The following is an 11,975-nucleotide window of genomic DNA, read 5'->3' on the forward strand; positions in this document are numbered from 1 at the left end:
CTTAGATTAGTATAATTTTGTAGCAAAAATATTCTTTTCTTTTGAAATATGAATCACTTTTCCTTGAATTTTAATGATGTCTATATGCCATTACCCTAAATTGACCAAAATGGCATCCTGCAAAACATGCAATGTACCTTTCAATTTCCATGATTTTTTCACTTTGTTTTTCCTGCCCGGGTATGTTCCCTTCTATTATTCCTGTATCTGATGCCTTCCCTTTTTAGAGACTAGCTCAAATCCCATCCATTGCCCCATGCTATTGCAGACTCAAATGACCTTTTTGTTTTCTAAGTTCCTCTGGCTCTAAAGTCATCCATAAATTACAAATCGTAAACTATTTTGCTTCTTTATCTTTATCAGCAGACATTTTGTTTATCCAATTACATTAAAAATATGAGGAGTGTAGAGTGCGTCTTAGACTATTTTACATCCCCAACACCTAGCAGAGCAACTTTGTCTTATACATAGTAGGTATTACATATTTAAAAAGAGGCACACTCCTGTAACTGTGTCAAAAAATAAAAAATAAAAGAGATAAAAAGAGGTAGATAGTAAAAAAAAAATACTGTTCTGTATGAGCAAAGAAATATGTACAAGGATGCTGTCTGTGTACTTTTTTGTATTAACTAAAGATTAGAAACAAGTTAAATGCCTATCGGTAGAGGGCTAAATGAATCCTGGTACATCTATGGATTATTGTAGCTTGCAGCAATTCAAAAAGAAGACACCTGCTCTTTATAAACATGAAGGGAAATATCTTCAAATATATATTAGGCAGATAAAACGTAGCAAGTGAGTATGTGTGATACACTTTGTAAAATAAAAATGATGCTTGTATAGTCATAAACATTTCAAAGAGGATATACAAAAGACTGTTAAATTTGGTTGTTTCTGGGGATGAGAAAGGAAGGCAGAAATAACTATAGTTCTTAAATTCACAGCAAGATTCTGGTTAGATAATTTGCTTTATTTATTATAGGAGCTAGGCACAGGCACATTCCTATATACACAGTTAATTGACATCCAAGATTCAACGTGATAGCCAACAGGTACAGCAGGAGCACTGACAGATCAGAAGAGATATCAGCTGTGAAGCCTCAGCAGTTGAAGTCGTACCTGCTGAATATTACAGCCCTGTGCTCAATTGATTTCCTATGTCACTTGGATTGGTAGCAATGCAATTTGAAACCTACACTCAAAAATGATTCTTTAAAAAACCAAGCACTTTTGCTAATCAAGTTGCTTAAATACTGAACTGATTAACCAAACCTCTCTTGACATTTAAGGCTTTTGTCATTATTCATATGTTTCCCCGGACTCCCAGCTTCCACCACAGGTTAACAAATTTATAAGCATGACATCCGAACAGTTCAATGGAGAAAACACCTACTAAGGGATTCCTGTCATCATGGAGATCATGTTTGTCTCTCCTTGTTTTGATGGCAGAAGAGATAGAATACAATTCTGGAAAACTAATTCATTTCAAACCCAAACAAAAGATACTGTATTGGCCACTAGGTGGCCCCCATATATATTTTTCCACGATTTCAAAGAAAACACGGAAGAAACAAGTGACAGAAAAATACGTATTAAAATAATATACGATTATTTACCTTTCACATTAACACGTGAAAGATATAGATATTATGAATCTTCATTTATCACTTATTTAGTGTATCTTCAAATTATGGAACTTATTTAGCATATCTTCATATTGTGGAACTATAAAACACTTACCTTTACTAGCAACATTTCCAATAGTACCTATGAAAATATTTTAAGAATTAAAGATTTTAATGTTTAACTTCTGGGCAACATCAAAATTCTTCATCTAATTTTGTCACTTGATGTGTAGCAATAACAAATTTCTTTCTTAGTTTTGAGTCACTGCTATGATTACCACACATTCTACTCTTTTATACACTTTAAGTAAATTCTCCTTCTTTTTAAAACTTTAAAGAAAAAAAAATTTAATTCAGCATCTGGTTTGTGTTAGAATATAAGAAAAAAACAACCCACATGTTATGAGTTTAAATTTTGAACAAAAACAAGTTATTTACTTACAGATAGCCATAGCTTTCTCTCATTTAGCAGATTATATATATTAAAAGCCAATGCATTTTTATGTAAAAATGACAAAGTATTAGCTGATTAGTATTTCATTTAGCTTATAACCCATTCAACAATCAGCTGCTTCTAAATAGGTACTTTCATTATTGTGCATTTATAATGGAAATAGCTGAGATTCCTAAAAATAGTAAAGAATAAGTAATTGCCTTAATGATTAATCACCTGTAGTTCGGCTGGTTACAGAATACCAATGTGTATCACATTTCACTAATGATCATTACCTTGATTTTCTCATTTCTGCTTTCCATAAAAAAGGACTAATCAGTTCCAGGTCCTGTAAAATTTTAAATAAAAAACAAATTTAACTTGAGCTTGCAAATTATATTTTCCTCATATGCTATCCAATTCAGGGACTCAAGTATGATTCTGTACAGCCGAAAAGCATGCCAGAGAAATCACCTGTTTGGAAAATCTGCAATTTTGACTTCATGCTTTAATTGGCAATTTCCGGTTATATTCTGTTTCCCGAGGGGCACTGGGCACTACTGAAAGGACCTGAAATGTTGCACGCTGCTATTACCACCTCTTTTCCCCTTGGTGGTCAGACTTGCTTCCTTTGTTCAGCTCACTTTTGTTTCTCAGCCCCTGAAATCTGCTTCACTTGGAGAAGGTTTTAGAGTTTGAGAATTAAAAACCGTTGTATAACATAAACACAATTTATCCCAACATTTGGCCTCTGGAAAAGGAGAGGCTGAAAAAGTGAGAAAAGCTGTCTTTGAATCTATAAAATGTTTCCCCCTGCTATCCCACTTAAATTGGCAATGAGATTTCAAAACTGCGTTGCAGCAAGCGAATCAGCAGATTTTCAACACACATCTTTTTCTTTTCGCAGGAGAGAAATATCATGTGAAGACTAAAATAACCCCAATTTTGTTCGTTTCCTCGTTTGTTTTATTACAGTTAAAAAGCCATTTCATGCACCAGGCACTGTATCTCATGCCTGTAATCCCGGCACTTTGGAAGGCTGATGTGGGCAGATTACTTAAGGCCAGGAGTTCAAGACCAGCCAGAGCAACATGGCGAAACCCTGTCTCGGCTAAAAATACAAAAATTAGCTGGGCGTGGTGGGTATGCCTGTAGTCCTAGCTACTCGGGAGGCTGAGGCAGGAGAATTGCTTGAACTCGAGAGGCAGAGGTTGCAGTGAGCCGAGATGGCGTCACTGCTCTACAGTCTAGGCAACAGAGTGAGACACTGTCTCAAAAAAAAAAAAACATTTCATGCAATAAAACATGACTATGAAAAGTATTGTCACCTGCTGTGTCGCCTGCTACCACTGTCTAGGTCCAAGTGGTTCACTGCACCACAAAGACTGATTCCAGATGCTGGAAACTCATGCCTCCAATCTCAGACTTTATGTCCAGCCAAGGCTCTGAGGTTCTGGCCTACAGTGGTGGCCTAGACACCTCCTGCATCCTCAGGTGGCTGAAGAAACAAGGCAATGACGTCATTGCCTACCTGGCCAGCATTGGCCAGAAGGAAGACTTTGAGGAAGCCAGGAAGAAGGCACTGAAGCCTGAGGCCAAAAAGGTGTTCATTGAGGATGTCAGCAGGGGGTTTGTGGAGAAGTTCATCTGGCCAGCCATCCAGTCCAGTGCACTGTATGAGGACTGCTACCTCCTGGACACCTCTCTCACCAGGCCCTGCATTCCCTGAAAACAAGTGGAAATCGCCCAGCGGGAGGGGACCAAGTATGTGTCCCACGGCACCACAGGAAAGGGCATCAATCAGGTCCAGTTTGAGCTCAACTGCTACTGGCTGGCCCCCCAGATAAAGGTCATTGATCCCTGGAGGATGCCTGAGTTCTACAACTGGCTCAAGGTCCAAAACGATCTGATGAAATACGCAAAGCAACTCTGGACTCCCATCTTGGTCACTCCCAAGAACCTGTGGAGCATGGATGAGAACCTCATGCACGTCAGCTACGAGGCTGCAATCTTGGAGAACCCCAAGAACCAAGGGCCTACAGTTCTCTACATGAAGACCCAGGAGGCGGCCAAAGCCCCCAACACTCCTGACATTCTCGAGATAGAGTTCAAAAAAGGGGTCCCCGTGAAGGTGACCAACGTCAAGGATGGCATCACCCACCAGACCTCCTTGGAGCTCTTTATGTACCTGAACGAGGTCGTGGGCAAGCACGGTGTGGGCCGTATTGACAGCGTGGAGAACCGCTTCACTGGAATGAAGTCCCGAGTTATCTACCAGATCCCAGCAGGCACCATCTTTTACCACACTCATTTAGACATTGGGGCCTTCACCATGGACCGGGAAGTGCGCAAAATCAAACAAGACCTGGGATTGAAATTTGCTGAGTTGGTGCACACGGTCCTAAGTGTGAATTTGTCCACCACTGCTTCGCCAAGTCCCAGGAGCGAGTGAAAGGGAAAGTGCAGCTGTCTGTCTTCAAGGGCCAGGTGTACATCCTCCAGTGGGAGTCCCCACTGTCTCTCTACAACCAGGAGCTGATGAGCATGAACGTACAGGGCGACTAGGAGCCAATTGATGCCACCAAGTTCATCAACAATAATGCCCTCAGGCTGAAGGAATATCATCATCTCGAGAGCAAGGTCACTGCCAAATAGACCCCTGTACAATGAGGAGCTGGGGCCTCTTCAGTTTCCAGATTCCCCAAGTACATTTGCTAATTCTTGTGATAATTTGTATTTGTGACTTGTTCTCCCCGGCTGGCAGCATAGTCAGGCTGCCAGGCCCCACCTTTGTTCCCTGGTCCCCCTGAAGCCTGTAAATGTCGTCATCGAAGGGAAGGATGGGGGGCAGCTGCGGTGGGGAGCTATAAAATAACAATTAAAAGATTTTTTTTTTAAGTATTGTCTTGCGTAGATAAATGTTGCACTTTGTTCATATTCTCCATCTAGTTGATTTAAAAACCTCCTTGTTTCTGCTGGGGCACTGGGACATACCAACTTCCTGTCAGTTCCCAGGGCAATTTCCAGATCCTTTGCATATGATAATCTCTTTTTCTTTTCTTATTTTGTGCTTTTGATTTTTCTTCATTCCTGAGTCCTTCATTGAAAAGTTAAGAATAATATCTGCAAATAGGTGTTTCATCAAGGGAAAAGTTTGTATAGAGAGTCATTTGAAGGACTTTCTCTCTTCTTTGAATGGCTTATCAAAAAACGATTCAGAAAACACATTCCCTTAGGCAATTTCAATCTATTCAAATCCCAGAGACCTTTAAAGGTGTTAGTTCCTAAACTGTCTTTTTTACTGTGTAAGCCTTCCTGGATGGCCTTGGAGGAAAGGGATATTGAAGAGAAGAAAGGAGAAGAGATCCCCACCCTCCCCCTTCGACTTACAAAGACAACATCTGAGAAATGAACGTTCATCTGCATGGGTTATACTTAGCTGTGAATTTGAATTATCAAATCAGAAACTTAGGGGTAAGGAAGAATTGAAAAATCATTTGGCACTGATTCCTCTCTAAAACATCCCTATCGAGTGTTTCTCTGGCCTCTCCATAACTATATTTAGTAACTGGATGACAGAGCAGGAGCATCGCCATCTTGGACAAGCCTCTCATTCTAAAAGTCCACCTTAATTAAAAAAAACTATCTGAATCCAAAGGACATCAGCCTAATGCCTAAGCTCAGCATGACCATAAACCACAAATAACATCTCCAACCAGCAACATTCCAAACTCCTCCCCTACCAGAGACATGCTAGCCCCTCCCGCTCTGGCTGGAAAGATGTCTCCCCCAAGATAACCTCCCCACCTCCCAAAGAGATTCCAACCCTGTCATAAACTTCTCCACACACATAAACATTCCAAGCTTGTGATTAGCCCCATCACCCTAAAACCAATATATACTCTTAGTCTGTAAGAGAAAGTGCTCCTGACTGAGTTCAGCCAGGAGTGCCTTTCAGGTTTTAACTAAAGAAAACCTGTCTTTGACTGCCAAGCCGCATTTAGTGTTTCTTTCCTCTTTAACTCTTACACAGGGAAGTAACCAAAAATAATCATAACTTGAAAGAAAAGGCTAAAGAAGAAAAGGCCCCCTTAAGAAAGAGGCCCCCTTAAAGAAAAGGCCTCCTTAAGCTGGGCCCCACCCTCCATACTATCTCACTCTCCTTTCCTGAGGTAACCTCTATTTCAAGTCCCCATTCTCTTCTTTGCCTTTTTCTATCCTTGTTATCACATCTAAGTAGTCAAAACATACATAGATTACCTATTTTGGCTATTTTTATTTAAAAATATGGCTTGAAAAGTCTTCCATGCCATATAGACATGCTTCATTGTTTTTAATGGCTGCATAGTAATCTATCACATGAACCACAGTTTATTTAGCTATTCTCCTTTTAGGCTTTTTTTGACCATTTTTCATTATTATAAATAGTCCTACATTCTTTCTATGCCTCCTTTTTGCAAGTTGAAGTGTTTCTTGAAATCTCTATAAAGATTGGATTCTTGTCGTGAAATAGGAAAGTTAATGTTGGGGCTCAGAAACCGATATCCCAAAATAGGAGCTGTTGACATGCTGAACTGAAGAACTTTTGAGATCTCTCTGGCTTTCCCCACTGCCCCCATAGCCTCTCTCAAAGAAGTTGAAGTTCCTTTATCTGCCTAAGATCCAGACCCACCAAGGAGAAAAACTGTTTTTTCCTTCCCCTCCCTGTAAGACCAAGAATGTAACCACACCTGAACAGACCCTTGCACTGTCAAAGAGAATGATTTACAACTTAATCTCTATTCCTGGATCCGTTCATTCTCCCTAGTAATTTCCTCAACAGAATTCCTCTTTTCCACCCTTTCATAACCTGTTTTATCAGGATGGTATTGTAAAAGTGAACTAAATATGGCCTGACAAGGACTCCATACTTCTATATTTGAGTCCTGGTGGATGAACCATAACCTAACTTAATAGGTAGACAAGATTGAAAACCTAACTTAGAAACCTGTAGCAATAGCTGAGTCTTGGCTGATCCCAGCAGTCATACTTCAACCACTCATATACTTCTGAGTGTTCAAACTCAAATCATTCATTGCTCAATCAAACTCCTTTAAACTTAATTCAGCTAAAGTTATTCTTTTAACAGTATATAAGCTCCTGAACCTCCTTGGGGGATTAGGTCTTCATTCTGAAGGCTCCCGTGTATATATGTTAAATAAATTTGCCTTTTCTCCAATTTATCTGCCTTTTGTGAGTTGATTTTGTTACAGTCTCACTAATGCACCACAATGTAGCAGTCTCTTGTTGTTAGGTACTACCTGGAGATCTTTGTCTAATAGCAGAAGAAATCAAGAATGTAGACACACCAAGAGTGAGATTAGAGCAGAACTTAAAAAAGTAAAAGAGAGAAAGCTCTCTGCCACAGAGAGGTGTCCTGGAGAAGGGTTGCCATTTTTACGTTAAATGCAAAGGCTTTTGTAAGAAACTAATGAGCGCTGGGTGTCTCATTTGCATAAGGCACGAATTTGTGGTAGCTGCACCCCATCCTCCTAATGTGCATGTAGGCCCTTAGCTTGAGTTACTCCATATCGCTTTGTTCGTCTTATTGCGCAGGTGCCAGGGGACAGAATTTTCCATTGTGGGCATGTCTGGGCGAGTCAGCTGTGTAGCCTTTCTTATCTATGTGGCTGTGGGCATGGCTTAGCCAAGCCTCCCTGTGCAAGTTCCCTTATCTGTGCCTGCATGCTGTCCTGTTTGAAAGAATTCAACCAAGGACCCACACTAACTGCCTGCCTGGCTGGGTTTTTTTTCTTTCTCCTCTCAATTTTTTGGTGAACCTTCAGAAAGCCCAGGTGAAAGCTCTCCACCGACTCCTAAGGTAACTAACACTGTAGCATTTTCTTTTTGCAAATTCATTCAAGAAATATTTATTGAGTGCCTACTAAGTTCCAGACACGGTTCTAGAATAAGACAGAAAACAACAGCTGAAAATTTTCTTATTTAATAATTAAAATTACCTTCAACATTTGCCCAGTTTACAGGTAAGAAAAATCAAAGCTCAAAAAAGAAAGAATTGTGATTGGAACATATCTATCTGAGTCAAGAGTGCATATTATATACCCTTACCAGCACAAGTGGGAAACTCTTACTGTTGAAAAGTTCTTTTGTCTGTTGAGATGCAACTCTTATATATTTCTGCTGTTTTCCTAGAACACTGTTTTTGGAGGTCAAGTCTAATCCCACTTTCTCCTTACAGTCTTTAAAAACATGCAGCCATAAAAAAGAATGAGGTCTGGCTGGGCACAGTGGCTCACGCCTATAATCCCAGCATTTCGGGAGGCCGAGGTAGGCAGATGACCTAAAGTCAAGAGTTCAAGACCATCCTGACCAACATGGTTTCACATGGTGAAACCTCATCTCTACTAAAAGTACAAAAATTAGCTGGGCAGTGTGGCAGGCACCTGTAATCCCAGCTCCTTGGGAGGCTGAGGCAGGAGAAACACTTGAACCCTGGAGGCAGTGGGTGCAGTGAGCCGAGATCGCACCACTTCACTCCAGCCTGGATGACAGAGACTCCATCTCAAAAAAAGAACAAGATCATGCCTTTTGTAAGAACATGGATGGAACTGGAGGCCATTATTTTTAGCAAACTAACACAGGAACAGAAAACCAAATACTGCATGTTCTCACAAGTGGGAGCTAAATGATGAGAACACGTGGACACCAAGAAGGAAACAATAGACTCTGGGTTCTACTTGATGGGGGAGGGTGGGAGGAGGGAGAGGAGTAGAAAAGTTAACTATTGGCTACTGGGCTTAGTACCTGGTTGTTGACATAATCTGTACAACAAACTCTCGTGACACTTGTTGAACTAAGTAATAAACCTTCACATATACCCCCAACCTAAAATAAAAGTTAAGAAAATATAACAGCCATAATTCTTGTATTCATTATCCAGCAGGCCCTGTTCTAAGTACTTTATATATATTAAGTTTTTTAATCCTGACAACACATCTTTGTGCTTTAATTTGTTTTGCAAATACTTACATCACAGCTGATACTTATTAGGCATTGATTTGAGTACTTTTCAAATAATAATTCAGTACATCATCATAATTATAAAGAGAAGTAACCTCTATTTTTATTTCTATTATTCTTCCTTGTCTTTTTCTATGCTTATCATAATATATAAGTAGTCAAAACATATATTACATTCCTTTTTTGCTATATTTATTAAATATTACACAACATGGCTTAAAAAATTTGATGTCATGTAGACATGCTTCATGCTGTTAATGTACGAATTTTCCAGAAGAGGAAAATGAGAGTTTAAGAGAGGTTAAGTAATTTGCTGAAGGTCACTGCCAGAATTCAGAACACAATACCCAAAAGTACACACCTTTCATATGCTGAATATTCTGAACTCAAGAAGATTTGCAAGGGCTACAGAAGCAGGACGGTCTCTCTAATGTTCTTTCACCCTCCTTCTTCCCCTGAAGTGGGTCACAGAAGCTAGAATTCCTCTCCCTTTAAGCAAATGAGAAAACCTGGGAAGCAGCTGGGCATGGTGGCTCACACCTGTAATCCCAGTATTTTGGGAGGCCAAGGCAGGTGAATGACTTGAGCCCAGGAGTTTGAGATCAGTCTGGGCAACATGGTGAGATCCTATCTCTACAAAAACTACAAAAAATTAGCTGGGTGTAGTGATGAGCACCTGTAGTCTCAACTACTCAAGAGGCTGAAGTGGGAGGATTGCTTGAGCCCAGGAAGTGGAGGTTGCAGTGAGCTGAGATCCTGCCATCGTATTCCAGCCTGAGCAACAGAGTGAGACTCTGTTTCAAAAAAGAAAAGGAGAAAAACAGAGAAGAGGAAAATAAAAACAAAGAAGAGGAAAAAAGAAAAGGGAAGGAGAGGGGAGGGGAGGGGAGGGGAGGAGAGAGGAGGGGACAAGAGGGAAAGAAAAGAAAACCCAGGAAGGCCACTTGCTGACCTCCTCCCTTCTGACTTGGAGACTCTCACATAATAAGTGTCCTGCCATGTAGAATAAGGAAGGGAAAAATGGTGGGGATGGAAGGATTATTACATAGAAACACAGGAAAGAATCTGAGGACACAGGCCTTGTTGAGTTCCCTTCAATTTATTACCATTCGATAATACCCCTTTTTTGTCCAGTCACTTTTCTCTACAATTGTCCACCTCTTACATCACACTTAGCATAAACATACATAGCATTCTCTGGGTCTTGGTTCTTCACTTCTGAAAGCTCCGTGTCACATAAAACTTGGGCTAAATAAGTTTGTTATGCTTTTCTCCTGTTAATCTATTTTTTCTTATAGGGATGTCAGCCATGAACCTTGTGATGGATGAGGAAAAGATAGTGTTTTATTCTTCCTTACATCACAAGTTTGGGAAGTGGCAGAGTTAGAATTTAAACTTAGGCTGTGTTTTTCTAGAATCTACCTTCCTATACTATACTATTTTTCTTTAAAATATTTGCATACGAGTGTCATGCAAGCTTCTGCTTCTGCCTTCCTATTTTATTTCTTATAACAGCAACAGTATCTTCAGTCTGGTCTCACCAACTGATATTAGAAATCAACTCCATCATTCCATTTGCCTTCCTTTAAATGCAATGAAATTTCTTTATTTTCTTTTAGGATGTGATTCCCAGAACAGATATTCTAGGTGGTTATGAAACCATGCAGAGTTTAGATACTATATCACTATTATGGCCTAAGAGTCATTAAATTTTAGGTAGCCACATCTACATTTTGCTTCACATTGAATTTATTGTTGCCAACCCTTCCCCAATTTGTCCTTATTACATATCACCATGATAGATTCAGTGCGTTATTCAAGATGGCAAGACATTTGAGGATCTGGACTCTGCTATTCATTGTAGAGGCTCTTACTCTCAGTTATGTATTATCTGCATACTCCATGAGTATGATCTCATATCTTCATCCAAATAAGTCACAAATAAAAATACTTAAGTGCAAGTATTGGCCGGCCTGGTGGTTCATACCTGTAATCCCAAACCTTTGGGATTACAGGAGGATCACTTGACGCCAAGAGTTTGAGACCAGCCTGGACAACACACTGAGACCCTGTCTCTACAATTTTTTTTTTTTTTTTTTTTTTAGTTAGCTGGGCATAGTATCACATGCCTGTAGTCCTACCTACTCTGGAGGGTGATGTAGGAAGGTTGGTTGAACCTAGGAGTTTGAAGTTACACTGAGGTATGTTGATGCCTCTGCTCTCCAGTCTGGGTAACATAGTGAGACCCTGTCTCTAAAAAAAGAAAATTTTAAAAATATATAAATAATTGCAAGCATCAAGAATAGAGCCTTGCAAGTCAAAAGGGGCTTCACTCCAGATTGATGCTCATTAAAGAATAAGGCAGCTTTCAATATAGTTATTTAATCAGAAATTAATCTGCATGAATATTCTTGCATTTAGTGCATATTTTTTTAATTTATTTTTATTTTTTGATCCTCACATGTTCAGCTACAGCCCATATTTGTTTACAGGAAAATAATAATCACATGTCAAAGACTTTGCTTTGCTTCAGTATATTATGTCTTCTGAAATTTCCTTATCTACAAGTTAGTAAATATATTAAAGAAGCAACTGGCTTACGGTGGTTTGCTTTCATAGAGGAGCTGGTCAGAAGATATTTGAATTACCTTCTGTAAAATCTATGTCGTCTCTAGTATTCAGTAGCCAACATTCACTCATTTATTCCAGAAATAGTTATTGAGTAGCTACTGTATGCCAGGAACTCTTCTAGGTACTGTAAATACAGCCATTAATGAAACATAAGAATGTTTAACAACATGTATGTCATGTTCTATTATAAACAACCTGTGACTTATGAAATGTAACACAGACCCATAGAGTTTATTTATATTGGAAAGCCAGGTGCTAACTACAAT

The 11,975-nt window shown here is 39.6% G+C and overlaps 1 pseudogene; it reads left to right on the forward strand.

The window, feature by feature from the left end:
* Window positions 1-3,487: 3,487 nt before the first annotated feature.
* Window positions 3,488-4,713, forward strand: LOC105716935 (argininosuccinate synthase-like; annotated as a pseudogene).
* Window positions 4,714-11,975: the final 7,262 nt, after the last annotated feature.

Source organism: Aotus nancymaae, unplaced genomic scaffold (genome assembly GCF_030222135.1).
Source record: "Aotus nancymaae isolate 86718 unplaced genomic scaffold, 86718_ANA_hifiasm-v0.15.2.pri h1tg000004l, whole genome shotgun sequence".
Lineage (NCBI taxonomy): Eukaryota > Metazoa > Chordata > Mammalia > Primates > Aotidae > Aotus > Aotus nancymaae.